The following is a 24,845-nucleotide window of genomic DNA, read 5'->3' on the forward strand; positions in this document are numbered from 1 at the left end:
GGGGTGGGGTTCAGGGGAGTGGGTTTGGATCTCCACAAACAGACTAAGATTCTTTCCTTAGAGCCACTCAAGCTTCGATTTCAACTCAAGAGCTCTGAAGCCAGGCAGGCTGGGGATGAGGGTGGGAAGAGGTCACACCTGTAGTGATTACAGCCTTGGGAGCAGTTTCATGGACAGATGACAATGATAGCCTACAGTGGACAGCGCTGTGATCTTTTCAAAGTGATTCCACATTCACATTCACTTATCTCATGACTAAATAACAATAATTGTGTGAGCCAAGACTGGAGTTGGTTTTTCCCGGGCTGCCCTCCTCTGTCTCACGTTGGTCCCTGGGAGGAGATGGACTCTCTGGTTAGGGTGGGGTACCCCAGTGGGGGTGGAGCTGCGGGCTGAGGTATTATTGGGGGCCAGCACCCATTGCACTGGGCAGGGTCCTGGAGTCTGCTCTGCTTGCAGAGTGTGGGCTCTTGATGGCTTTCCCTGAGTCCTAACTACATCTTTTCCTCTGCCCAGTAGTCTAAGGCTTCAATAGAATTACCAGTACTCAAGGGCAAACTCTTCTCCATAGTTGAAGTGGTCATCGTATTCAAGAATCGTCTACAGTGTCTGGTTCCACCCATAATCTCTGTGCTTGCCAGCGCTGAGACAGCTCATTGGTTAAAACAACCTCTTCTCCCCTCCAAACATACTTGTTTTACTCCTTCCAGGTCACTATTTATGCAGGTCCTGCCACCTGCATGCCTACTTCTAACCTCACTTGGAGATGAATCTTTCCCTGAGGACACCAGGTGAAGGTGCTCTTGCCTTCCTGCGAACACCCTAGACAAAGTTTTGGCACAATATTATTTGATCCATGTCTTATGTCCCCAGAGCTTTGTTGTTTTTAGGTCCCTCAGCATCTTTGTACATGGGGGCAGGCTGGTCCACTCATGGCCCCAGTGCATCCTTCACCTGCCCCTCTCTGAACTTTGCTCGCTTCCCTTCCCCCAAAGCAAGACAGACTTGGGTTTGAATCTCAGCTCTGTGCTCACTGGGTATGTGGCCTTGGACCAATCACCACCTCTGTGAACTTTACTCTCTCCCTCTTTAAATGGGTCAAATCGTTCCTTCCCTCAGTGTTCTCGGGGGAAGACAAGATAATGTATGTTGTGACTAGCGTGCCTGGCACATAGCAGGCATTCCTAGATGGAACCGCTATCATTTCTGCCTGTCCTGGGAAGCGTCCCCTGGATGCTGGGTGCAACCCACAGTGACCCCAGCTGCCTCCTGCGCTCTGTAGCACTTCATGTTTGCCGCACATGGCTTTGTGGAGCTGGTGGTCTCTTCCTGGCCGAGACCAGGTGCTTCCTGCACACAGGGCCTTGTGGAGGCTCAGCTCTGTGCCTCTCCCAGAGGAGATGTGCCTCAGAAGTCTTTGGGAGCACCAGGCTGTGGGTCTGGCCTCTCAAGGTCACAGAACTACACTGAGCATCAGTGTCCTGAGCCCCTGAGCCCCTCCCATGGCCTTTCTCATGCTCACCTTTGGTTGCTTAGCAACCCCAACACCTCCTACAGACTCAGGTGAGGCTGGAGTCATCTCTGAGTCAGAGGACGGCTGGAAGAAGTTATCATATACGAAGACAACTATGTGCACTGCACCTCAGGCCCAGAGAGCCCCAGGGACAGGAACACACAGCTGCACAGAGGACGAGCTCAGGTGTCGCAGGGTTGGCAGCAGGTGGGGGAAAGAGGGGATGGGCAGGTGGGCCTGGCACAGGGTGGGTTCCCACTGCCTGTTGTTGAGTGAAGGAGAAGACCATGGCTGAAAGGCCAAACTTGGCTCAGCATAGGACTGGACAGAAGAGGGCGCTGTGGTTCTACTGAACCCAATTCCTGGTCCACTCTGCGTAGATGTCTCCACAGGGCCCCCTCCTTCCATCTGGGGTGCTGCCTCTCATCCGCTCTTCTCTTCACTCAGTCAGGCCTCCAGTCTTGCTGACTCACCCTCCAGGGCAGCTCTCTCACCTGCCTGCCTCTTCCCAGGTCTCAGCCTGGCCCTCACTTCAAGCCCCATCTCTTCCCTCACCCTGAACTACTAGCCCAGCCTCAGGGGCCCAAAGAATATAGATTCTGTTCTTCTCTGCCTTCCCAGTGGTTGGGATTGTGTTGCCCTACTCTTCAAGGACCTCAGTTTCCCCGACTGGGGAATAGTAAGATGCAGTGTTAGGCAAGACTGGCTCAGCTGCCTGTCCTAACCCTTTCATGGCAGGGAGGTGACCACAAGTACCCAGCTCTCTCAGTCTTCCTGGGCAGAAGGCAGGGGGTAGAAATGGCGGCCTTGGAGGCATCAGAGGGGTAGAGCTCAAAGCCAAGAGCAGCATCCTGCCAGGAGGCCTGAACTTGATAAGGAAGTGAAAGCCGCTAGCTGGCTGGGGTGGGGGCTGCAGAAATCGGCCCGTAGTGAACTTGCAGTAGGCTGTCCATCCTAGTTAAGAGCTCAGGCTCTGGGACAGATGGTAGGGCCAGCTAGCTGTCAGTACTGGCTTGGACACTTAGTGTCTATGTGACCCAGAATAAATGGCCTTACTAACACCTGCCATAAGTGTACAGTGAGGAAGTGACACCACAAAGAGCAGGCGTCAGGTGCTCAGCGAATGCTGGTAGGTTGTATCAGCGGGGCCCCAAGTCAGTGATTGGGGTGGGACGGCCATTTCTTCATTCTCTCTCCTGGTTAATTGTGAGTGTCATACCCATGCTAGGACAGCAGTCCGGCCCTTTCAGAGGCCACTCCTGCTTAGGCTGAGCCTGCTTGGAAGCCTGAGGACAGGCGTCCCTGGGCCATTGGAGGCCACGGACGTGTGTGGCCTGTACTCTCAGCCTGTCTGCCTGAGGTGAAGTTGCTGCCTCCTGTCCACTCCAGCCTCCCACACTCAGGTTGGCCAGGCATTTCTGCACAGGATCTGAGCCTCACAATGGCCCCTAAGGTAGCGAGGGGTCATTTTCTGTATTTAATGAATGAGGATACTGAGGTCTAGAAAGGTGCCCAAAGGCCCTTCAAGTCACTCAGGTATGAAGTTGTGACTCAAACCCAAGTTTTCTCATTTCAAAACCAACATTCTTCCTGGTTTCCTTTAGTTGCACAATAGAGGGTTCACCACCTTGTGTGACCCATTCTCATTTAGCCGGGGACTTGCCCAGGACACATACACACACAGAGACACGGATACATACATGGCCACGCATGCAGTCACGTGGGCGTACACTCCCCTCCCACACACACACACATCTACATGTGATGGTGCCTTTTCATACTTATAGTCACAGACACATACTTGCTGCACATAAAATTACCAGAACACCCAATACATAGATGGACGTGTACTTGTGTGCAAACATGCAGAGACACACAAGTGGGCTCCCGTGCACAAACTTGCAGCTCCAGTAGCTGCCCACGTTCACAGAGGATTCTGTTCCAGGTGTGCCCTCATCTCCCCGCCCCCCCATCTCGTCTGTCTGCCTCGTGGAACTGGAGGATGTTCTGTTACTTGGAACAATTGAAAGAAGACAAGGAGGGTTGGGCGGGGCTATGGAAGCCCGTCACATGGCTCTCTTCCTTGTTAGAGCTGGGTGGGCACAGCAGGGGCAGTCTGTCTCTCTCCTTGCATGGACTGCTCAAGGACAGAGCTGTCGTCCTAAAGAGACAGAATGACACGGGCAACAGCTTTCATTTACAACCTGAGCAGCAACAGCAGTGATGGTAAAAAGAAGGATCACAGGCTAACGCATTCCAGCAGGAAGATCAGGGCTTACAATTTAACCATAGCAATTAACCATGGAGGCGGGAACAGTTCCCTCCCAGCACTGGAAGTCAGCTAGGAGACAGGGCTTGTGGGCCTGTTCCTGGACTTTTAGATTTCGGGCACCATTAAGGCCTCACATTGCCTTCTGTTTGCCTTGTAACAGTGGTTATAAGCATGGACTCTGGAGCCGGCAAGCCTGTTTCCAACTAGTTCTGTGCATGTCATTTGATCTCTGTGCCTTAGTTTCTTCACCTGTAAAATGGGTAGACTACTTCTATCGTAGGTCTGTCAAGATGGTTAAAGGAGTGAATGTTTGCAAAACCTTTAGGACAGCACCAGACACCTGGTGAGTGCTACATAAAGTTTGGCTATAGTCTGTTTAGGAAACCAGCCTGGCTGCTCCAGGAATAACTGCCTTGCCTTGGCCCGATTTTGAGAGCATAAGTGGCGCCTGCCTTTGCTGCCCCTGTGATTGTCTGAGCTCACATTGCCTCATCCGTCCTCTAGTCTGTGCCTCAGTCTGGCTCTCTGTTCAGGTAAAGGCCTCCTCCTCCCCAGCCTTCACACCCCATGAGCTTCCGAATCCTGTGGGATCTGGCTTCATGAGGTCCCATCTCGCTGCCCCTGCCCTCCCCTCCTCCTTCAGTGTCAGCCTGTTCAGACCTCATCTCTTGCCGGGATTGCTGCCACGGCCTCCCCCTGTGGTGAGCAGGTGTTCCCGCCCACAGCCATCCCTGCATGATTCCCCCACACCCAGATCAAAGCCCCTGCCCTCCCCAGCCTGCCACTGTGTGCGCCTCTTTCACTCCCATGCTGTGTGTGTGTGGGGGGGCCCAGCCTCATCTAGTCTCTGCAGCCAATTCTGGGTCTTTGGTTACATGTGATACCCTTCAGGGGCCGGGGAAGAAGAAACAGCGTGGCCGTGCTCCATCTGGCAGTCACCTACCACACTGTCCCCGTCACCATCCTTTCCTGCACAGGCAAACCAGGGCTGGGAAGCAGGTCCTGTGGCTAAGAGTTAGCACCGAACAACAACAACAACAAAAAGGCCAAATGCCAGCCTCTCTTCTGCTGGCACTTACGTGGGGCATTGAGCAGTGGGGCTCTGGGCCTCCTTTAATACCAAGAAGACTCCAGAATTTCTGGACCAGAAATGGGCATAGTGGGTGGGGATCTTCTGGCGCAAAGACAAGGCCCAGGCTTAGGTGGGGGATTGACGCTAGTGTTCTAGAAGTCTCCGAGCTACATGAGCTACGAATGCGGCCGTAAGAATTACGTGCCTCCCTGAGAGCATGCTGGGGGCCGAGTTAATCTGGGCAGCTCATGCTTGTTGCCATGCCCAGAAGGCAGGAGCAGAGCTTCAGCCAGGAGCATAGACGACGGCTTCTGTGGTGTTCTGTCCGGCACCTTAGACAGCTTTCACCGCCTATCCCAACCCACATGGCAGAAGCCCGCAATCCCGCCGTGTGTGCGTCATGTCATTAGCTCATACCTTTGTATACCAACCAATGAATTATCTAACAAATATTTACAGAAGTTCTTCTATGATCAAGGCAACATACGAGGTACTGGGGTGATACAAGGATATGAGTCTCCCCAGAATGATTGAGGAACTCGAGGGGAAAGATGCTTAGGGCCCTTTGATATGGTGGTTAAAACCCAGCTGCAGAGACTGAAGTGGGGGTGAAAGGGAAATGTGACCAAGAACTCACCAGCAGGAGCAGTTGGAGGAAGAGGTGCTCCTGGTTCGCCTTGTGTGGGCCTTGGCGCTCTGGCTGGGTCAGCTCTCCACAGCCCATCTGCTGGTCTCAGGGCAGACAGGAGGACTGGCAGGAAGGAGTCTGCCAGCTGATGCCTGGGATTCAGAAATACTATCCTTCTGTGAAACAGGATCACCCTTGATGTTTCTCTCTCTCTGAAGGAAGCTCGAGAGAGAGGATCCAGTCAGGGTCGGTGGGCAGGTGTAGGGTGCAGGGGAACACGGGCAGAGCGAACTCAGAAGAGGACAACCCTCTGCCTTGTTGGCTGAAAGTGCACAGATCAGATACTGACCCAGATGCTGAATTAGCTGCTGACCCAGGAGGTCTTTTCTGAAAGCTGGTGATCACACATAGGCACAGAAGGTGGTGGTGGTTGGCTCATGTCTCCCATCCTTACCCCCAGTGTGTAGAAGACCTTTCCCATAAGCAGATGATCAAGTCAGGCCTGGTTTTGTTGGGCTGCTCAGTGGCTGACCGCTGGCATTGAGGTTCTTATGATGGGGCCCTAGCCTCTGTCTGGGCCTCCCCCACCTGTCTGTGAGAAGGGCCAAGGTAGGGGGTTTTCTTCAGTCCCATTGAACCTGTGGGGACAGAAGGTCGGTCTGATCCACTGGGGACAGGACCCTTTCTCCAACTCCAACCAGGGTCCCTGGGAAGCCCATGACCTGGAGAGATAGTGTCAGGGAGGACTCCCTCCACAGAGAGAGGACCCCTCATCCCCACAGGGGCCTCCCCTGTACTCTCTGCCCTCACTATCCTGAGAGACTCTATTTAGAGAGGCAGAGAATTGGAATAAAATTACATTGGTGTTAGACTTGGTGTTGAGTTTTAAATTTACTAGCTGGTCACCTTGAGCATATCCCTTAATTTCTCTGAGGAAACACAGCACCATGGTTCAGCACAGGCTCTGGAGCCAATTGCCTGGGTCCAAATCCAGGCTCAGCTATAAGCTGTGTGACCTTGGGCAAATTACCTAACCACTCTGTGTCTCCATTTCCTCATCCATAAAATGGGTATGAGAATAATAGTATCTCCTCCACAGTGTTGCTGTGGGGTTTAACTGAATTAATACCTATAAAACACTTAGGATAATGTGTAGCATGGGGAAATACCTGCTGGAAATTAGGGCTTTTGCTTTCTGGGGTCCATGGATGCACAATGCCTTTACTCCATGAAGGCCTCTTCTTGTGGGTATATTGGGCCATCCTGGGATAACAGATATTTTTGCTGTTCCTCATGGAGGGTTGGCAAGGCAGCCTGGAGACATGATAGGACCGTAAGGGTCGCAGCTAAAGAATACAATGCCATAAGTGCTGCCTGAGAAGCAGGGCTTTCTATGGGTAGAAAAAAAATGATTGCTATAAAACTATTAAAAACATTCACCTTTCTTGGGCCCCCGAGTGGCGCATTGGTTAGGAGTTGACTTGGGACACCAGCTCTGAGCAGCAGAGCCCCGGTTCAGATCCCACATAAGGGCCAGTGACACTGTCCTCTACAGCTAAGATGGTGAACAACAGCTTGACCTGGAGCTGGGCTGCCGTGAGATGTTGGCGATGGCGTAGGCTGCAGTGGGGCTGCCCAGCAGCAGGCATGAGCTTTTGTGAGCTTTCGTGAGCTGCCGTGAGTGGCCGTCCAATGGCCGGCGAGTGACTGCCTCACCGGGGAAGAGTGCAATGATAACACCAACATGGGCCAGTGAAGCTACGTCCTCCACAACTAGACTGAAGAACAAAAGGACAGCAACTTGTCTGTTTCCCTTCCCTGATTCCCCAGCGCTGTTCCCCTCCCTCAATTCCCCAATAAAATCTTAAAAAAAAAAAAAAAGTTAAAAAAAATAATTCAGCTTTCTCATTTCTTTTCCCTTCCTGACGTTGCATCTCTTGTCTATTCTCATCAGTGCAGGAACCTGCCCTCCTATTCTTTTCTTTTTTAAAGATTTTATTGGAGAACTGGGGAAGGGGAACTGTTGGGGAATTGGGGAAGGGGAACAGCCAACTTGTCTTTCAGTCTTAGTTGTGGAGGGCACAACTAGCTCAGCTCCAAGCCCAGTCACCATCTGGCTGCCTGTTGACAGCTTGCGGCCGCTCAGCTCAAGGTGCAGTGTTCAATCTTAGTTGTGGGTGGGCACAGCCCACCATCTCACGCGGGAGTCGAACCGGCAACCTTGTTGTTAGGAGCATGTGCTCTTACCAGCTGAGCCATCCTGCAACCTGTTGGCAGCTCAGCGGCAGCTCAGCTCAGGAGCAGCTCACTGCCCCATGTGGCAATCGAACCGGTAACCCTGTTGCTCAGAGCTCGCACTCTTAACCAACTGAGCCACTCGGCCAGCCCTGCCCTCCCATTCTTTTCAAAAGAGTAAATTGAGACAAAAACACAAGTGTATTTGGTCTGTGCAAAAGTCACTGTGGGGAAAAGGTGCAGTAAACGGAGCTTGGAGCTGGTCACACAAACTCACTGGACCATGAGAATATTTACAGCAGCTACCATTTCTTTCTTTCTTTCATTTAAAAAATATACAGTAAAACACTGGATTGTGAGTAACTTGGTTTGAGAGTGTTCCACAAGATGAGCAAACATTTCTAATACATTTTAACATGGTAAACGAGTAATATCTTGCAATATGAGTAATTTGTTTCCAGAACGAATTATGTTCACAATCCAAAGTTTTACTCTATTTTGATTGGGGAACAGTGCGTTTTTCTAGGACCCATCAGCTCCAAGTCAAGTGGTTGTTTCATTCTAGTTGTGGAGGGTGCAGTTCAGTGGCCCATGTGGGGATCAAACCGGCAACCCTGGTGTTATGAGCCTGTGCTCTAACCAACTGAGCTAACCGGCCACCCCGCAGCTACCATTTCTTAAGTGCTTGACCTGGGCCAGGCCCAGGGCCCAGTGCTTTAGGAATGGTACCTCATTCGATCCTCCCAGCAACAGTAGCATGTATTGGTATTATCTCAAGTTTGGGGAAATGGAGTCACAGGGAGTAGCTCCTGACATGGCAGAGCTGAAATGTGAATCTAGACTTGAGACTCCCCCTCTGTGCTAGAAGTGTGTATGGCATGCAGGCAGCAGGTGGGTGAGGGGTGTGTGGGTGTCTGGAGGACTCACTCTGCTTGGGGAAGTCAGTGAGAGCTCCCAGGAGACAAAGTGTATGAGCTAAAGGAAAAGTACTCCAGGCCAAGAAAAAGACACGTGGGTGATGAAGGCATTCCACCGAACGAGGACCTTTCAGTGCGATGGTGTGAAGCCCAGAAGAGCAATTCTCTGAAGACTGGAGTGTGGCGTGCTGAGGAAGAGAGGGGTCTGAGTCAGGTAGTGTCTACACAGGCCACACAGGCTGTCGAGTGATGGTGTGCACTGGTCACCAACGGGGGTGCCTGCTGGCCATCTCCTTACCTCACTGGGCAGCAAGGAAGAAGGAGCTGAGGTCCAAGACACAGGGCATCTACGATCTAAGACAGGGGGATCCCCCCCTTCCCTTCACCTCCACCCCACCCCTCCCCCTTCTCTCCCCCTCCGTCCCCCAATTATCACCACAACCCTTCCTTTTTCCAAAGAAAATTTTACATGAAAGTCTAATGTATAAAACAGATGAAGAAGCTTCTCTGCTTGAGTTAGGAATGGGGGGAGGTCCTGCCCCTGCCCACTGGCGCCCCTTAGTTCCCTGCTCCTTGGAACCTCTCAGCTCCCTGGAGCACAATCCGACGCCCACTGGCTCAAGTCCTTACTGTTTCCCATGCTTCCCTTTGAGGTCTGGCCTCCTGGTCACCCTGGCCCCCCCCCCCACCTGGATATGTGCTCTGGTCCCCTTCTCCCCAGCGTGCAGGCTCAGTGACGCAGTCCCATTGGGTCCTTGCCGAAGAACCTGATCTCCTTGCTCTCCACTGACCTCTGGCTCTGTTACCACCACCAGCTGGGAGCAGGGCCAAGGGGCCAGGGGCCCAGGGCCTCCATCTGACCAACTGGACACCAAGCCATGAAAAACAAGCTCCCCTATCAGATTCTGGGGCCTCTCGGGCTTTGGCCTGGGCTTGCCCTTCTGACCTAACCCGCCACGCTCCAGTTTCTGGGGCAAAAGGATGAGCAAGGCTGTGCACACCTCCACCTCCGGGGAGCCTCCGTCACCCCAACTGTGTACCCTGGGACTAGACTTGGCAGAGAGAGAGGAAGGAGGCAGCCTGGAGGCAGGAGGAGGGGAGTCAAAGGACGGAAGTGAAGAGAAAGCACTTTCTGCAGGTCAGAGAACAAACTACCATCAGGTCTGCATGGCTCGGGCTCATTTCCACAGCGTGGACCTGTTCCATCTCTCAGCACCTGAAGATAGGCAGCCATGCAAGCAGGTTCTCTTCATACAAGCACCTCGTGTGTGCCTGGCGCTGTGGAGACAGAGCTGCAGTGGGGGGAGGGGGGCAAAAAGGTGGGGCCATGACTTGGAAATATCAGGAGCCACCTCGCAGCATGCTGAGAGGACTGGATGACTACTGTATGCACAGCACCTAGCTCTAAGCCTGCTGCCTGGGAAAAGAATAGAAGTCTTTGCAAGGGAGCTCAGAGGAGGGAAGCTTAGGTTGGGGTGGAGGAGGGAGATGAGAAAAGAGAGGCGGGGAAGATCTGATCTCTCAGGAGCAGTCTGAGCTGCTGACACTTGTAAGATAAAAGGGACCGCCCAAAGCAGAGAAGAGCTTTTGCTTCTGGAGTGGAAGAAAGGGTACAGAGAAGGGCATTCTAGGCATATGCAAAATAGCACGTGTACAGGAAGGCCGCAGGCATGCGATAACCTAGTTTACCTTGGAAACTCCAAGCTCAGGAATGTCCCACCTACATGAATGAGGTCAGGGTCCCTTCCAGGCAGCATCTATAATGGAGAACTGCTCTCTGGACTCAGAGAGGCCTGGGTTCCAATTGTAGTGGTATGGCCTGGGGGCATTTCTGAACCTTCCTGAGTTTCAGTTCCTTAGTCGTAAAGGGGAGTTTGCTGTTTACCTTGATAGGCTGTTGTGACGCAAGGACGAAATGGAACAAAGCAGTCACAGGACATGGCCTGTGGGACCTTGCTCCTGCCTCTTCTGTGAGGTGCAGAACCTGAGACTCAGAATTCTGGAATGGGGGTGGGGGTGGGGAAGGTGTCAGGAGTGGTCTGCTGCAGCCCTTTCCAGGCAGGAAGCCCCTCTCCAGCAGCGCTGCCAGGTGGCATCCAGGTTGTGCATGACATTTCTGGGCTTGGGTGAATGTCACTGTCTACTACAATGCTGACTGTAGCCATTTATTGCATCTCACTCTGACCATGTCCTAGGGGATGGAAAAAAGGGGAGAGAGCGATTAGGAATCATGACCACTGGTTCATAGATGCAGAGACTTAGAAGAAGGCCTCGAAAGTCAATGGTCCTAACTTCTTAGTTACACAGAGGCAGAGCGCTGTGACTTGCTCAAGGTCCCCCAGTGAGTTATGGAAGGTCTCCAGATTTCCCTGGGCAGGACTGTTCTACAGCAGCCTTTGGCTGAGCTGTCTCCAGCCTGGTGACATCACAGGGAGCTGACCAAGCCCTGCAGGCTGCACCTTGGGAGCTAGGGCTGCAGGCTTAGAGGGTCCTGCACTGAGTGTCACTCACATCACCATATCACAGTTACTGCCCTGGAACCCTGAAGGTGTGGGATGGACCAGTCAGGCCTGGGGCTTTGTCCCCGCTCATTCAGGGACTGGACACTGGCGCCAAAGGGGCAGACTGGGGCAGGCTGGTGGAACTAAACCCACCAACTGAGGTAGGATAGGTTGGCAGCAGTTTTAGGAAGAATGTCATGCTGAGAATTCTGAGAGGCATGCAACTCCAGCTAAGAAGTCAATGTTGGAGGCTGGGCACAGGAGGTTAGGTGTCCCCACAGGGCACAGCTCAGAGTCTTCATGGAATCCGGGCACAGGTGGCGCCACCAGGCAGGAGTCAGCATTGCAGTATCTCTGATTCCTGATCCTGAGTGAGCACGAACTGGCAAGAGCCAGGCAGACCCCTAAGCTGGAGGAAGTGGCCACTGGCTACGTTCCTGGTCATGAACGGAGGCCCTGGGAACCAGGTGAGGGTTAGTTGTGGCCTGACTGAGGCTGCTAGTAGGGTCAGGTAGCTTAGCTGTGGAGACGGAGGCTGTAGAAACTGGGACCCATGCAGACCATGGCAGGCTGGGACAGGAAGGGCAGCACCTCCAGATAATGGCTCAGTGGTGTCAGATTAGAGGTGTGATTGGACAAGTGGAGAACGCCCTGGGGCAACTCTGCTGTTAACTTGCTGGCTGACTTGGGGCAATTCTTTTATCCTCCCTGAGCCCCAGGTTTTCATCTGCAAACGGGGGATAACAGCCCTGCTCTGCCCGCCTCACCCGCATTGCAGGTTAAAATAAAAGCTACATGGCCTTGCACTGAAGTGACAAGCTGCCTCTCAGCTCATCAAGAGGTCCTTCCATCTGTGAGTCCCCCAGCGCAGCGGCCTGGCCTCTGGCCTCCTCTGTGTCCCCCAGTGTTCAGGACAGGACTGTGGCCCTCTGTGCAGATTGAGTGAGAGGACTGGCCACAGCTGAGGCCAGCCTGCGGGGCCCTGGCAGCAGGCAGGGTTGTGACGGGGGAACAGCCTGATGATGGATGGCGCTGCCAACCTTGCCCATCTGGCAGCCCGAGCAATTTGCATAAAAACAAAGACAGCTCCAGTGGCATGAAATATTGATGCCCCGAGACTTTTCAGAGTGGTGTCTTGGTCTTGCTCGGCGAGGGCCCCGCGTGGGGCTGTGGTGGTAATGGGGCCTCCTGCCTGTTGAAGTTTGTTCCAGGGGGCTGCAAAGAGAGAGGGTGCCCCTGGGGAGGGGACCACCTGGGAGGCCTTGTGGACATGCGTTAGTCTTGGGTTTCAGGTGACACTGACTTTAATCAAACTGATTTGGAAAAAAAACAACCCACATTGAATCAGGTTGTGAGTGCTTCAGTTTCTAGTCCGATGAAGGCAGAGGGAGCTCAGTCCTCTCTGGAGGTTCCACCTCCCTCTCCCACGGAGGAGAGAGACCCCATCCTGAGGAGGCGCTTAGATGGGGAGGGTGTGATTGTGGAGGGATACATTCTCCTCAGTATCCTGTAGGGGGCGCTCTAACGAAAAATGCCCACACAGTCCAACTAGGTGAGGGTGAGAGTGAGGGTGGGGGTGGGGGCGGAATCCTACGGTGGAAAGGGGACGGTGCTTTAGGCACAGGCACAGGCACAGCACTTCGTGTGTCTGTCCTCAGGTCAGGGCCAGAACTCTGTTTATCTCTAGTTTGGCTTCTCCCAGAAGATGGGGGTGGTAACAAAATCTGAGCTCCCTTCTCAGCTGTGTTCTGCAGGCGCTGCCTTCTGGCCCACACCCCTCCGTCTCCATCTGCCAAAGAAGTGCGAACATTCAGCCCCAGCCAGATTCCTACCGCCAGAGCAGGCCAGTCCTAATAGGTCTCTCCGTGTGAGCACCTCCAGGCCCTGGGCCAAGGCTTAGTCATCTTTGTATCCTCAGCTCCTTGCACACAGAAGGCATCTGAGAAATATTTGATGAAGTTAACAGTCTTGACCAATAGGATGAACGGAGTGTCCACGAGCCAATAGCAAAGTCTGTTAGCTCCTGGCAGAGAGGTTTGGTGGGGGCTTCTCCTTAGCCCTGGGTAGTTGACAAGAATTCTGTAAGCTTCCTCTCTGGCCAGGGGTCCCAGCTTTCATTAGAGCTACAACAAGCCAGCATTTTGGGCTGTACCTTTTTTTTGGGGGGGGGGGAGTGGTGTTGTTTTTAGATTTTATTTTCCTCTTATTTAAAAAGAAAAGCACAGTTACAATAGAAAATCTGTGAAAAATAGAAGAGTGTAAAGAAGACAGCTATGATGTTCTCAATAAGTTGAGCCATTTCTTAACAAACATTCTTATTCTAAATATGGCTGACTTGGCTGGGGTAGAGGTTGGAGAAGTTCCTCCGCTTTTCTGTGAGCAAGTGGTGCCAACCCTGCACCCACCTGCTGACCCTGTGGCTCAGAGAACAAACCCCTTCCCCCAGTATTTCTCAATCCAGTGGTTAAGATTAGAGCTGCTGCCTGTTCAGGGTGGGTCTGGCAAGCTCTTTTTGGAGAGAGCCGTTTTTTTGTTTGTTTGTTTTAGCTGAGCCATCCTGCTACCTATTGGCAGCTCAGTGGCTGCTCAGCTCGGGCTGGACTCGAACCGCTGTTGCTCAGAGCTCAAACTCTTGAGCGAGCTCTTAACCAACAGAGCCACTCGGTCGGCCCCTGGCAAGCTCTTTGTGAACGGGCTGAAGAACGCAGACCCCTTTGGGTCGTTCTCTTTACTTTTGGTGACTCAGTACTAGCAGTGCCCCACCTGATCAGGCCTCAAAGTGGAGTGTGGAGAAGGGAACTGGAGGAGAGGGGAGATAGCGACACAGAAGGTCGTCTTGCCCTGTAGGAAGCACAGTTAATAACCCCCGTCGGGTATAACTGATCTCACAGATTGTTTTGAATTTCTGTTGATTTTTATACTGAATTTATGTAATAAACATATATTGTTTTTACTTCGTGGCAAATTAACATTTCATTCTGAATGAATAATAAACATGCTTACACGTTATTTTCAATTTAAATAAATAAATGTCATACATGCCTCTAGTAGATACATTGCTCCCGAACTCGTAACTTTTGCATTGTGCCCGACGGAGGGTTAATCGAGGGTCTTTTCTTTTCTTTCTTTTTTTAAGAAATTTTATTGGGGAACAGTGTGTTTTTCCAGGACCCATCAGCTCCTTTCTGTTCCCCTCCTGCATCTCCCTGGCCCTGGATGCTTTGAAGTGGCCTTTGTACGGGTTTCTCCTCTTTCCTTCCAATCTTCCCTCCACACAGCATCCTGAGTGACAGTTCCATATGCAAATCAGGTCTGTCACTTCCCTCCTCCAAATTCAATGACTCGCCATCTGCTATGGTGCAAAACTGAAACTCCTTTCCTGGTGTACGGCGCTTGTTGCCCGTGAATACTGGTTTTCCTTTCTTGCTTAATAATGTCACTTTTGGCTAGGTGTGAGGTTGCAAGAAGGAAGACATTGCCTAGCCTCCCTTGCAGCTGAGTGTGGTCCTGTGACTAAGGAGGGGCTGAGTGAGGTATTAGCTGGCAGCTTCCTGGGGGCCCTGTGTTTGTTGTAGTTGTTGTTGTTTTCTTTTTAAATATTTTATTGGGGAATTGGGGAAGGGAACAGTGTTAGGGAATTGGGGAAGGGGAACATTGTGTTTTTCCAGGACCATCAGCTCCAAGTCAAGTTGTTGCCCTTCAGTCTTAGTTGTGGAGGGCGCCAGCTCAGCTCCAAGTCCAGTTGCCACTTTCAATCTAGTTGTGGAGGGCATAGCCCACCATCCCATGCAGGAGTCAAACTGGCAACCTTATGGTTCAGAGCATGAGTGCTCACCAGCTGAGCCACCCTGCCACCTATTGGCAGCTCGGCGGCAGTTCAGCTCAGGCACAGCTCACTGGCCCATGTGGGAATCGAACCGGCGACTCTGTTGCTAAGAGCTCATGCTCTAACCAACTGAGCCACCTGGCTGGCCCTCTTTGTCCCTTTCTTATGCCTGCTTCCTGGAATAAGATGCCCCTTCTTGACCATGAGGTCAAGTCCATGCACAGGGAAGCAACAAGATAGAAGGAGCCTGGCTCTCTGACATTGGAATCCAAACTAGCTCTGGATCACATATCTGGCCTCCATGTAAGAGAGAAATAATACTCTATCTTGTTTAAGCCACTTTTGTTTTTGTCACTTGCAGTCAAACCTGACCCAACCAATCAGCACACAAGACTAGTCCCACCTCATCTTGCTCCCCGACCTCTCTGTGTGGGTCCTTCAGCCCGGCTAGGATGACACGCTTCCTGGGTTCTGCCCATGCTACCCCCTTTGATGTCCCCTGGACTCTGCCCATGTTGTCCCCTTGGTCTGAGATGCCCCCCCACCCAATTCCCCTGAAGCTCGTGCACGTGGCAAACTCTTCAGATCCAGCTAGAGCGTTACCCTCTTATCAAAGCTTTCTTTTGGTCATACAAGTTTGCTTAAGCCCTCCTTCCCGGGGGCTCCTTCAGAACCAGGTACATTCCTCTACGTAGCAGTGGTCATGTTGTAACTGTTTGTGTCCCCTTTTCTTATGGCCAAGGATAGCATCTAGTCATCTTTGCATTATCTCTGACAAGTACAGTGTTTGGCAACCAGTACACATCTAATCAATTCTTGTTGAATAAATAACTTCGGGTTTCAGGAAAGGTCCAGTGTTGGTGGCACCCCAGGAAAGGTGCAAGTCCCTATTTCCTGATGACGCTTCCCCTGGAGCTTTGATTATGCCCGTGCAACAACACGATGGACTAGAAGGGAGCTCCTGAAAATGCAGCCTCCGAGGCCAGTTCCCAATTCTCTGTTTGTTAGGATAGTCTCGGCACTCCCAGCCCCTTTCTGAGCCCCTTTGACCCTGGCTACTCTTAGAAAAAGCAGCAACATGAGGAGGCGGGAAGGCAGAGGACCCCACAGCCCAGGACGTTCCCCAGGATGGTGGGTTGAAGCAGGGGGTGCATTGCTCTCCCTAGTGTGTGTGCTAGCTGCTAGCTGCCAGTCGGGGCCAGTGCGGGCCAGTGTGGGGAGATGCCAGACTAGGACCTCAGGAGTCAGCAAGGTGGTTGCTGACTCAGAACTGGGGAGGGCGAGGGTCTGGGATTAGGCACAGAGCATGAGGGCCTGCCACAGGGTCTGTGAAGTACAGGGACTCCTGCTTCTGCATCAAAGCTCTGCCAGGGCAGGAGGAAGGAGACCAGCAGACGGCAAGAGCACACATATGGAGACAGGTGAACTGGAATCAAGCCCTTTGATCTCAATCTACCAAAATCCTTCAGCATTTCATTCCCTCATTTGTGAAGGATCATAGGGAAGATCATACCAAGTCCTAATTTATGAGGCTTCTGTGAGGATTGCACGAGACGAAATCCATTCAAGTGCTTTCAAACTATAAAGTGTGCCTGTGGCAGCCCTTGACCTTTACTCCTCTCTGTATCTATACCCTTTGTTGTGTGACTTTGTAGTTCCTCCTAGCCCTTGACTTTGGGTTCAACCATGTGACTTCTTTGCCAATCAAGGTAGGTGGAAGTATCAGTGTGGCAGTTCCGAGCCTCAGCCTTAGGGAGTCGTATGGATTTCTGTTTGGTTTCCCTCAGCTGTCAGTTCCTTAGAGCATGACTCAGGGAGCCTGTTAGTCCAAGGAGGGTGGGAGCCATGAAGACCAGAGCTGCCACAGCTGAGCCCACTCAGGTCAGAAGATTCCCAGCAGACCTCCAGAAACCCCTGGATATAGGAGCAGGCCTGGCCAAGATCAGCCAACCCACAATCATACATGACTGGTTTTAAGCCCGAGTTTGAGGGTAGTCTGTGATGTTACAATATCTAACTGATACAGTGTCCCTCCTCTAATTCCCAAACTTGGCAAACAGGTAACACTCAAACTACATGTCCAATGTATGATGGATCAGAACAGAGACAAACTTAAAGAAAGAGAAGGCCAAAGAGACTTGATGATAAATGAATTCACATACACACCCAAAGAACGTATCAAGCGGAAGAGAAATCAGAAACGAAAGCAGAAGGAAGGAGAATCAGTCAGGTGAAAGCAGCAGAGGCCAGCTAACCCCTGTCTGGGGGGAACTTGTCTGGCAGGTATTGGGAGGAGCTGGTCTGCTGACAGGTGAACCCCAGGTGTAGAGATGGGTGTGGCAGGGCAGGAAAGCCCAACACTATTAAGCAATCAAATAATTTAATTAACTCACATTGGCTGGTTTCTCAATGTTTCTATATATAATTTGGCTCCCAAATTATCACAATAAGAGATTGTGGTCAGCTTCATTAAGTTTCCAATCTATTTGACAGTTATATTGCTCATTGTAATTTAATTGGCATTCTGGTCTTTCTGAGGTCTCATATAAGGTTTTGTTCGTGTACATCACTACCCTCAAATCTGATAAATTTGATTTGGGATCTTGATAGAATTTGAGTGTATTAGTCTGTAAGGATAAGGGCTACAATCTTGTCAGCAGCCAACCTCATCAGAATAAAAGCTGCATTCTGTGGTCCAGCCAACTGGCCTCATGCAGCCTCGGCATTAATAACCACCTTTCCTTCCAATTCTATGATGAAATTGATATCCAGGCATAAACAAAACTCCTGGTTGGTAGGAGAAGTTGGGGGAGAGAGGCACTGAACTTGACCTGTAGTTTCACAGACTCATTACCTAACAGTATCTTTCCAGTCCCTTGTATCTCACTTAGAAAGACAATCCAGGGGTGGTGACTCAGGAAGGCGGTAACCCAGATCCTCTAGTCTAACCTTCTCACTTTATACAATTGGACACTCAGGCTCAGAGAATGTACATAAGTTGTCCAAATTCACATAGCCCCATGAATCCTGCACGTGGGAGGATTCACATTTGGGAGAGCCACAGGTTTGTTCTGTGGCATGGCTGATTGAGCAGAGGTCTGGCATGCTGGTGTGAGTGCATCTCTGAGGGCAGGAGTCATGTTTAACACTAAGAATCTGGTATTGTGTGCTTCTGTTGGGGTCTCAACATGTGCCGCTGACTAGTTGAGGTTTGGGCTTGGGGAATGGTCTCAGTCCTGGTTTGGCTGGCTGGGGCTTCCCATCTGCCATCCATTCTCTCAAGCTGTGATCTTGGCAGGTGCAATCCACTTACTTGTGCTTCATTACCTGTATTTTCTTTCCAACTGGTCGCACTCCCAGAAGATATGAAATTATGGAGTTTTCTCTTTCCTCTGTATTTTCTACCTCTCTCCCTCTCCTCAAATATAATCACTCTTAACACTAAAGTTGACTGAGCCCTGACAGCTCATGGAAGCTTTTTGTAGAGGAGCGAGGGGATGATCTTAACATGACTCCAGGTCTCAGTATGTTGCAGGGAAGAGCATGGGCCTGGAAGTCAGACGCCTCAGTTCCAGGGCTCTGGCTCTGGGATGTTAAGTGGGTCCTTTGATTTCTTTGGGACCTAGACTCTTTATCTGTAAAATGAAAATGTTCAGCTAGTTAAGTGTTTCTAGTGCTAATATTCTGTGGTTTCGTTTTGAACTCACAAAAATTTTTTGTTTGCAGAGTCGAGAAACTGTCTCCCTGATTATGTGAGCTCTGTCCTTGGTGCTGAGGTCTTGGGTATCACTTCTTGGTCAGATAGAGGAAAAAAGTATCAGCTTCACAGAATGGGGGCACCATTGACATTTTTGACAACTAGGATTTGGATCCTAAAATATTGCTCCAATAAGTAGGCTACAGACCTGGGGCTTGAAGATTTTTTCATAGACCTGTTGCTGTCGAATTTGATCTGTCTCCAGAATGGTTTGGCAACATGTCTTCCATGAACAGTCTGTATTTTGATGGTATGACCATATATATCTTGGATTTTCTGGTACTGTCCCAAATTCAAATATGTTATCACATGGTTTCCATAAATCATTGCAATGTCCCTGAAATGATAATATTTTGCTACCTAGACCACATCTCCATGGTGTCTGTTGGTTATGGAAGTAGTTTGATAATCTTTTGTCCAACTATGCGTCTAGATTTCTGGCTTTGAAAATGTGGCCTTGGCATAGATACAGTCTCTTTGATATCTCTTATGTTGAGATTATAAAGCCACTGCATAAGGAATTGCCAGGGTTCTTTTTTTCCACAAAAAATATTTTGTGATTAGAGGGCATGTCTAATATTATGATATGAATTCCCATACTCTGGACAAAAAGGCAAAGGAATAAGCATTTCTGAGTAGGTCATGCTTGCACCATATCCCATAAAAGTTAACAAGAATAAAACCTAAGACAAGGGAGATCTGGGTTTCTACGCAGCACCAGTAGGCCTGAGTGGTCATCCTCCAGTTCCCACTTACTTGACCAGTTGCTTTGACACTGTGTTGACACAATAGTGGTGACAGAATGGGGAGAGTCACATGTTTAGTAAGTTACTCTCCTGATGCTGATGGAGAAGCTGGACGATGGCAAGAGGCCAGTGATGGCCCAAGAGCAACCTATGGGGCTGTTTAGAGTGTTTCTCAAAGGCCTCTGGGAAAAGGTACCATCTCAACCTGCCTCTATCTTCATCAAAGACTTTGGTTCTCTGTCTCCCTTGAAACTGAGTTTCCTCACTCTCCATGTTAGGGACCCCAATTCAAAGTTGACACCCGATATTTAATTCAGGAAGTATTTAGTGAGCACCTACCATGGACCTATCATTGTGTCTTGACCATGAGGTAGGAGGAAGCTGAGGACTTACTGGCAGTGAGGACTGCAGTGGGCAGGGGCAGCCATAAAGAAAGTGGTGGGGGAGGGCTGGGAGGCAAGAGGAGGAAAGGCTGCCTGGAAACTTCAGGAAGGGAAGCAGCGGTATGGGATTATGACTGTGGACTCGAGAGCTAGTCAGCCTCAGGCTTAAGGCCTGACTTAGCTGCTTAATAGCTAGCCGTGTGACCTTAGGGAGGTCGACTGACCCCTCCTGAGCCTCAACACATTAATTTGTAAAAGGGAGGGGGTAAAAATAGCACCCTTACCTCACAGGGTTGTTGTTGGAAGTAAAGAAGATGGTTTATGTAAAGGGTTTAGTTCAGTGCCTGTGAATGCTTATGAAAGGCAGCTCTCTTTATTACCTACACGTGATGTATACATGATGTGTGGGTAGCTTGAGAACAATAGCCAAGTTCACTTATGATCCACGCTATCTGTCCTCTCCTTCCTGCCTCCTTGGACTATGAGGTTGTTGAAGTTGGTCTTGCAGTTTCTGCTCTCCCTCTAGGATATGTTAGCAATCTTGTCACATCTTGTTATCTTTCAGGTGGTTGCACAGGACTTGTTTAGATATTTGCTTCACATCTTGTGTGGTGCAGACTAAGTGGTTAACTTTGTACCTGGAGGGTATCCTGGGCTGTCAGCCTCAGGGCCGTCTCAATATCCATCCCACGATCATCCTTAGGGGTGTCCCCCATCCTCTGGGAATCTAAACAACCCCTAATGCCTTGGCCAAATATTCACATTTTCCTAGGTGCCCTCAGAATGCAAGTAAAGGGGCCAGTTGTTATGAAACAGCTTCCAAGAGGCCTCTTTAATTACTTCCTGTCCTAATCAAGTATGACTTTTTATCCTTCCATCATACAAGGCACCCTAATCATCTGATTATAGTTGATCTTTTAGAATAAAGACAGCGACTCAAAAAAATGCTCCTGTCTTCTCATTGTCTCTTGTTATTCTGTCATCCAGCTGGGTGGAAGAGGGCGGCTGCAGCGGGTGGAAGTGGTGTGACTTCGTACTTCTTCCTTCTCCTTTTCCTTTTATATATGGGGAATGTGTTCCTGTTTCCATCTTTCCCTGGTAAGATCTTTCCTCCTTCTCACTAGATTTTATAACTACATGATTGAGTATGTGTTTCTTTCATCCTGCTCTTCTTTTGGTCTGATGAAAAATGCACCTGGGAGCATTTCTGTCTAGTTTTCAGGTCCTTCAGGCACCCCCTGTAAACTTTAGGCAGCATCACTCTGACCTGAGGATTCGTGCTGCCACGATGCAGCCAATCACAGCAAACAATTAGTTACAAACCCTGGATTTGCGCTAACTATGCTGGCTGCTTCTCACTTTCTCGCCGGCTGCTCCCAGGCTCCCTGAGAGCTTCATGAGGGAGTAACCTAGGACTTGGCCCTGGACTTCCTCTTTTCTATCTGCATTTGAGATTTGGTGATCTCATCTACTTTTATGCTTTAAATATCTTCTATATGTTGATGACTCCAAACTTCCCCCAGCCCAGGCTTCTCTCCTGAACTTCAGGCTTGTCTATCAAACTGCCTACCCTGTATCTCCACTCAGTGTCTATTTTCAACCTAACATGTCCCAAACTGCTCTCCTGATATTTCCCATCAAACCAGCTTCTCTTGGCATCTTCCCAGTCTTAATAAATGATAACTCCATTTTTCCAGGTGCCCAGACCAGAAACCGGTGTTCTCCTTGACTTCATTCTCTCAATTTCCACATCCAATCTACAGAAAGTCATACGAGGTCAGACAATTAAGTTCGCAAACTTGTTGCAACGATGTTGCTAACCTCCTTTGATATCAGAGGGATTATTCATTATGAATTTGTACCAACTGGACAAACAGTTAACCAAGTTTACTATTTGGAAGTGCTGAAAAGGCTGCATGAAAAAGTTAGATGACCTGAACTTTTCGCCAACAATTCATGGCTCTTGCATCACGACAATGCACCAGCTCACACAGCACTGTCTGTGAGGGAGTTTTTGGCCAGTAAACAAATAACTGTATTGGAACACCCTCCATACTCACCTGATCTGGCCCCCAGTGACTTCTTTCTTTACCCAAAGATAAAGGAAATATTGAAAGGGAGTTATTTGGATGACATTCAGGACATCAAGGGTAATACAACGACAGTTCTGATAGCCATTCCAGAAAAAGAGTTCCAAAATTGCTTTGAAGGGTGGACTAGGTGCTGGCATTGGTGCATAGCTTCCCAAGGGGAGTACTTCAAAGGTGACCATAGTGATATTCAGCAATGAAGTGTGTAGCACCTTTTCTAGGATGAGTTTGTGAATTTAATTGTCCAAACTTGTATTGCTCTACCATAAAAATATATCCAGTATCTGACCCCATCTTGCCACCTCCATCGTTTTGGTCTTAGTTCAAGCCTTTAAAACCTATCTCTTGGATTATTCCAGTAGCTTCTTTTTTTTTTTTTTTAAGATTTTATTGGGGAATCGGGGAAGGGGAACAGACAAGTTGCTGTCCTTTTGTTCTTCAATCTAGTTGTGGAGGACGTCGCTTCACTGGCCCATGTTGGTATTGTGATCATTGTGCTCTTCCCAGCTGAGGCAGATCTGTTGCCGGCCACTGGATGGCTGCTCATGGTGGCTCTTGGCAGCTCACGTTGGCTGCCCGCCACTCACGGTAGCTTATGGCAGCCCACTGCAGCTCCACTGCAGCCTATGCTGTCACCAGCGACTCATGGCATCCCAGCTCCAGGTCGAGCTGTTGTTCACCATCTGAGCTGTAGAGGGAGCAGCATCACTGGCCCTCATGTGGGTTCTGAACCGGCGGCCCTGCTGCTCAGGGCTGGCGTTCCAAGCCAAGTCTTAACCAATGCGCCACTCGGCCAGCCTTCCAGTAGCTTCTCAACTGGTCTCTCTGCATTTGCTCTCCACCCTCCACAATACATTCTCCAAACATCAGCTACAGTGATCCCGTGAAAACATCACTCATGTCTCCTCTTCTCAAAACCCTCCAGGGCTCACATGTCAGAGTCCAAGTCCAGGTCCTTTCAATGACTGTAAGTAGTCCAGCCCCAAATGACTTCTTTTCTCCAACGCTCTCCCCCTTCACTCGTGCTGTGCCACATCAGCTTCCTGGCCGCTCCTTAGATATGGCCACATGCTTTCACCTCAAGGCCTTTGCACTTGCTGTTCCCTCCATTTGGAATGCTTCAGGCTTCTTCCATGAGGCCACCCTGGTTGCCTGTCCAAAAGCAGCCCCCACCCAGTCCTATTGCTGCCTTCAGCTCTATTTATCTCCTTAGCACTCATCACTATTACATTTATCTTCTTATCGTCCATTTCCTGCACTCCCTGAGAGCAGGGATATTTTCCTGTTTTGTCTGCTAGATGCCCCCGCAGTGCCTGACACAGAGTAGGCATTCAGTGGAAAGATTCATTTAAAGAAGACAAACATAAAAAACACTTGCTTTATGTGTTCACCGTTTTCTTTGAGAAATAGAAAATGTCCTGTGTCTCTCCCCCACTGCCTTGCTCCCCGCCCCCAACCCCCCAGGGACCAGAGTGGTGAGAATGTGAGAATATCAGGGGGCTGGGGCCTCTGACCTGCTTGTCTGCATTCTGATCCAAGCCGTTCTACCACCAGGGTCAGCCCTCAGCTCAGGGACAAGAACTGGTGAGTGAGTTTGCCATAGAGGCATTTTCCAGTGTTGGAAGGAGTCTGTGCTGGCCCAGGGATCTGGCTACCTTCCCACTCCTGCCATCTTAGCTCACAGAAAAGGTGGCCTTGGGCTGACTTGCATTTTTGGCTCCCAGACCTGGGTGTGCAGGCGTCAGCAGAGGAGCCCCATGGGCTGCGGCAGCCTTGCGGGCAGTGAGGGGAGAGGGGAGGCTAGGAAGAGGGCCAGAGGGGTCAGGAGGGGGGCGCAGAGAGCCAGCAGAGAGGGAAAAGGGCAGCTTGGAGTAAAAGGGCTTCCGGTTCCTTCTCCTGGCAGCTGAGGCTGGACCCTGCCTTCCCAGACCTCCTTTGCCCACCTGTGGTGAGCGGAGGGAACTGCAGCTGCCCTTCCTCTCACCCAGCTGAAACCCACACCTGGGTGGCCTGGGCCCAGGGCTGCCAGATAAAATACAGGCGCCCAGTTAAATTTGAACTCCAGAAAACAATGAGGGACTTTTTTAGTATAGTGTACTCTAAGTATGCCCTATATAATACTTAATCTAAAAATGATTCTTTGTTTATCTGAAATTCAAATTTAACTGGATGGCTTATATTTTTATTGGTGAAAATGGTAATGCTACCTGGACCCTCACAGCAGCTCTCATGGGTCTGCTTCTCCCAGACAGCCTGGGCAGGAGCCCTTGACCTTGAGCAAGTCCTCACAGAGAAGAGGAAGGAGGCCGCCTTTGCAGAGAGAGTCCAGGACCTTTCTGCCCCTGGAATGCTTTATTCATCTGGCAGCGTGTAGCCTGGAATTCCATTATCAGTCTTTGGTCAGTGAATAAAAAGTAGTAGGAAGCTGACTGGGATGAAAGGCAATAGCTCTGAGTAGGAATCTGACTGCAATTGGTTAGCTGTATGGGGAGGAGCAGAACCTTTGCAAACCCGTGCAACTCCCTCACCTGTTGAGTGGAAATAATAAGACCCATTTCATAGGCTTACTATACTGATCAAAAAGTACAAAGTACAAGATCAGACAATTAAGTTATTAAACTCATCCTAGAAAAAGTGCTACATACCTCATTCATGAATATCACTGCAGTCACCTTCAAAGTACTCCCCTTGGGAAGCTATGCACCGACGCCAGTGCCTAGTTCACCCTTCAAAGCAATTTTGGAACTCTTTTTCTGGAATGGCCATCAGAGCTGTCATCATATTACCCTGGATGTCCTGAATGTCATAAAAATGTCTTCCTTTCAATGTTTCCTTTATCTTCAGGTAAAGAAAGAAGTCATTGGGGTCCAGATCAAGTGAGTAGGGAGGGTGTTCCAATACAGTT

The 24,845-nt window shown here is 50.2% G+C and overlaps 1 protein-coding gene across 2 annotated transcripts in view; it reads right to left on the minus strand.

Annotated features, from left to right (window-relative positions):
• KCNA10 (potassium voltage-gated channel subfamily A member 10) overlaps positions 1–5,579 on the minus strand; it is an 8,389-nt gene extending 2,810 nt beyond the window's left edge. The window contains exon 1 of one of the 2 annotated variants that reach the window (XM_019624152.1): positions 5,495–5,579. The gene's annotated coding sequence lies outside the window, so the exon portion shown is untranslated. The remainder of the gene's footprint in view (positions 1–5,494) is intronic. The other variant, XM_019624153.1, reaches the window with a different exon arrangement.
• Between the last annotated feature and the right edge of the window lie 19,266 nt (positions 5,580–24,845).

This window comes from Hipposideros armiger, unplaced genomic scaffold (assembly GCF_001890085.2).
Source record: "Hipposideros armiger isolate ML-2016 unplaced genomic scaffold, ASM189008v1 scaffold_581, whole genome shotgun sequence".
NCBI lineage: Eukaryota > Metazoa > Chordata > Mammalia > Chiroptera > Hipposideridae > Hipposideros > Hipposideros armiger.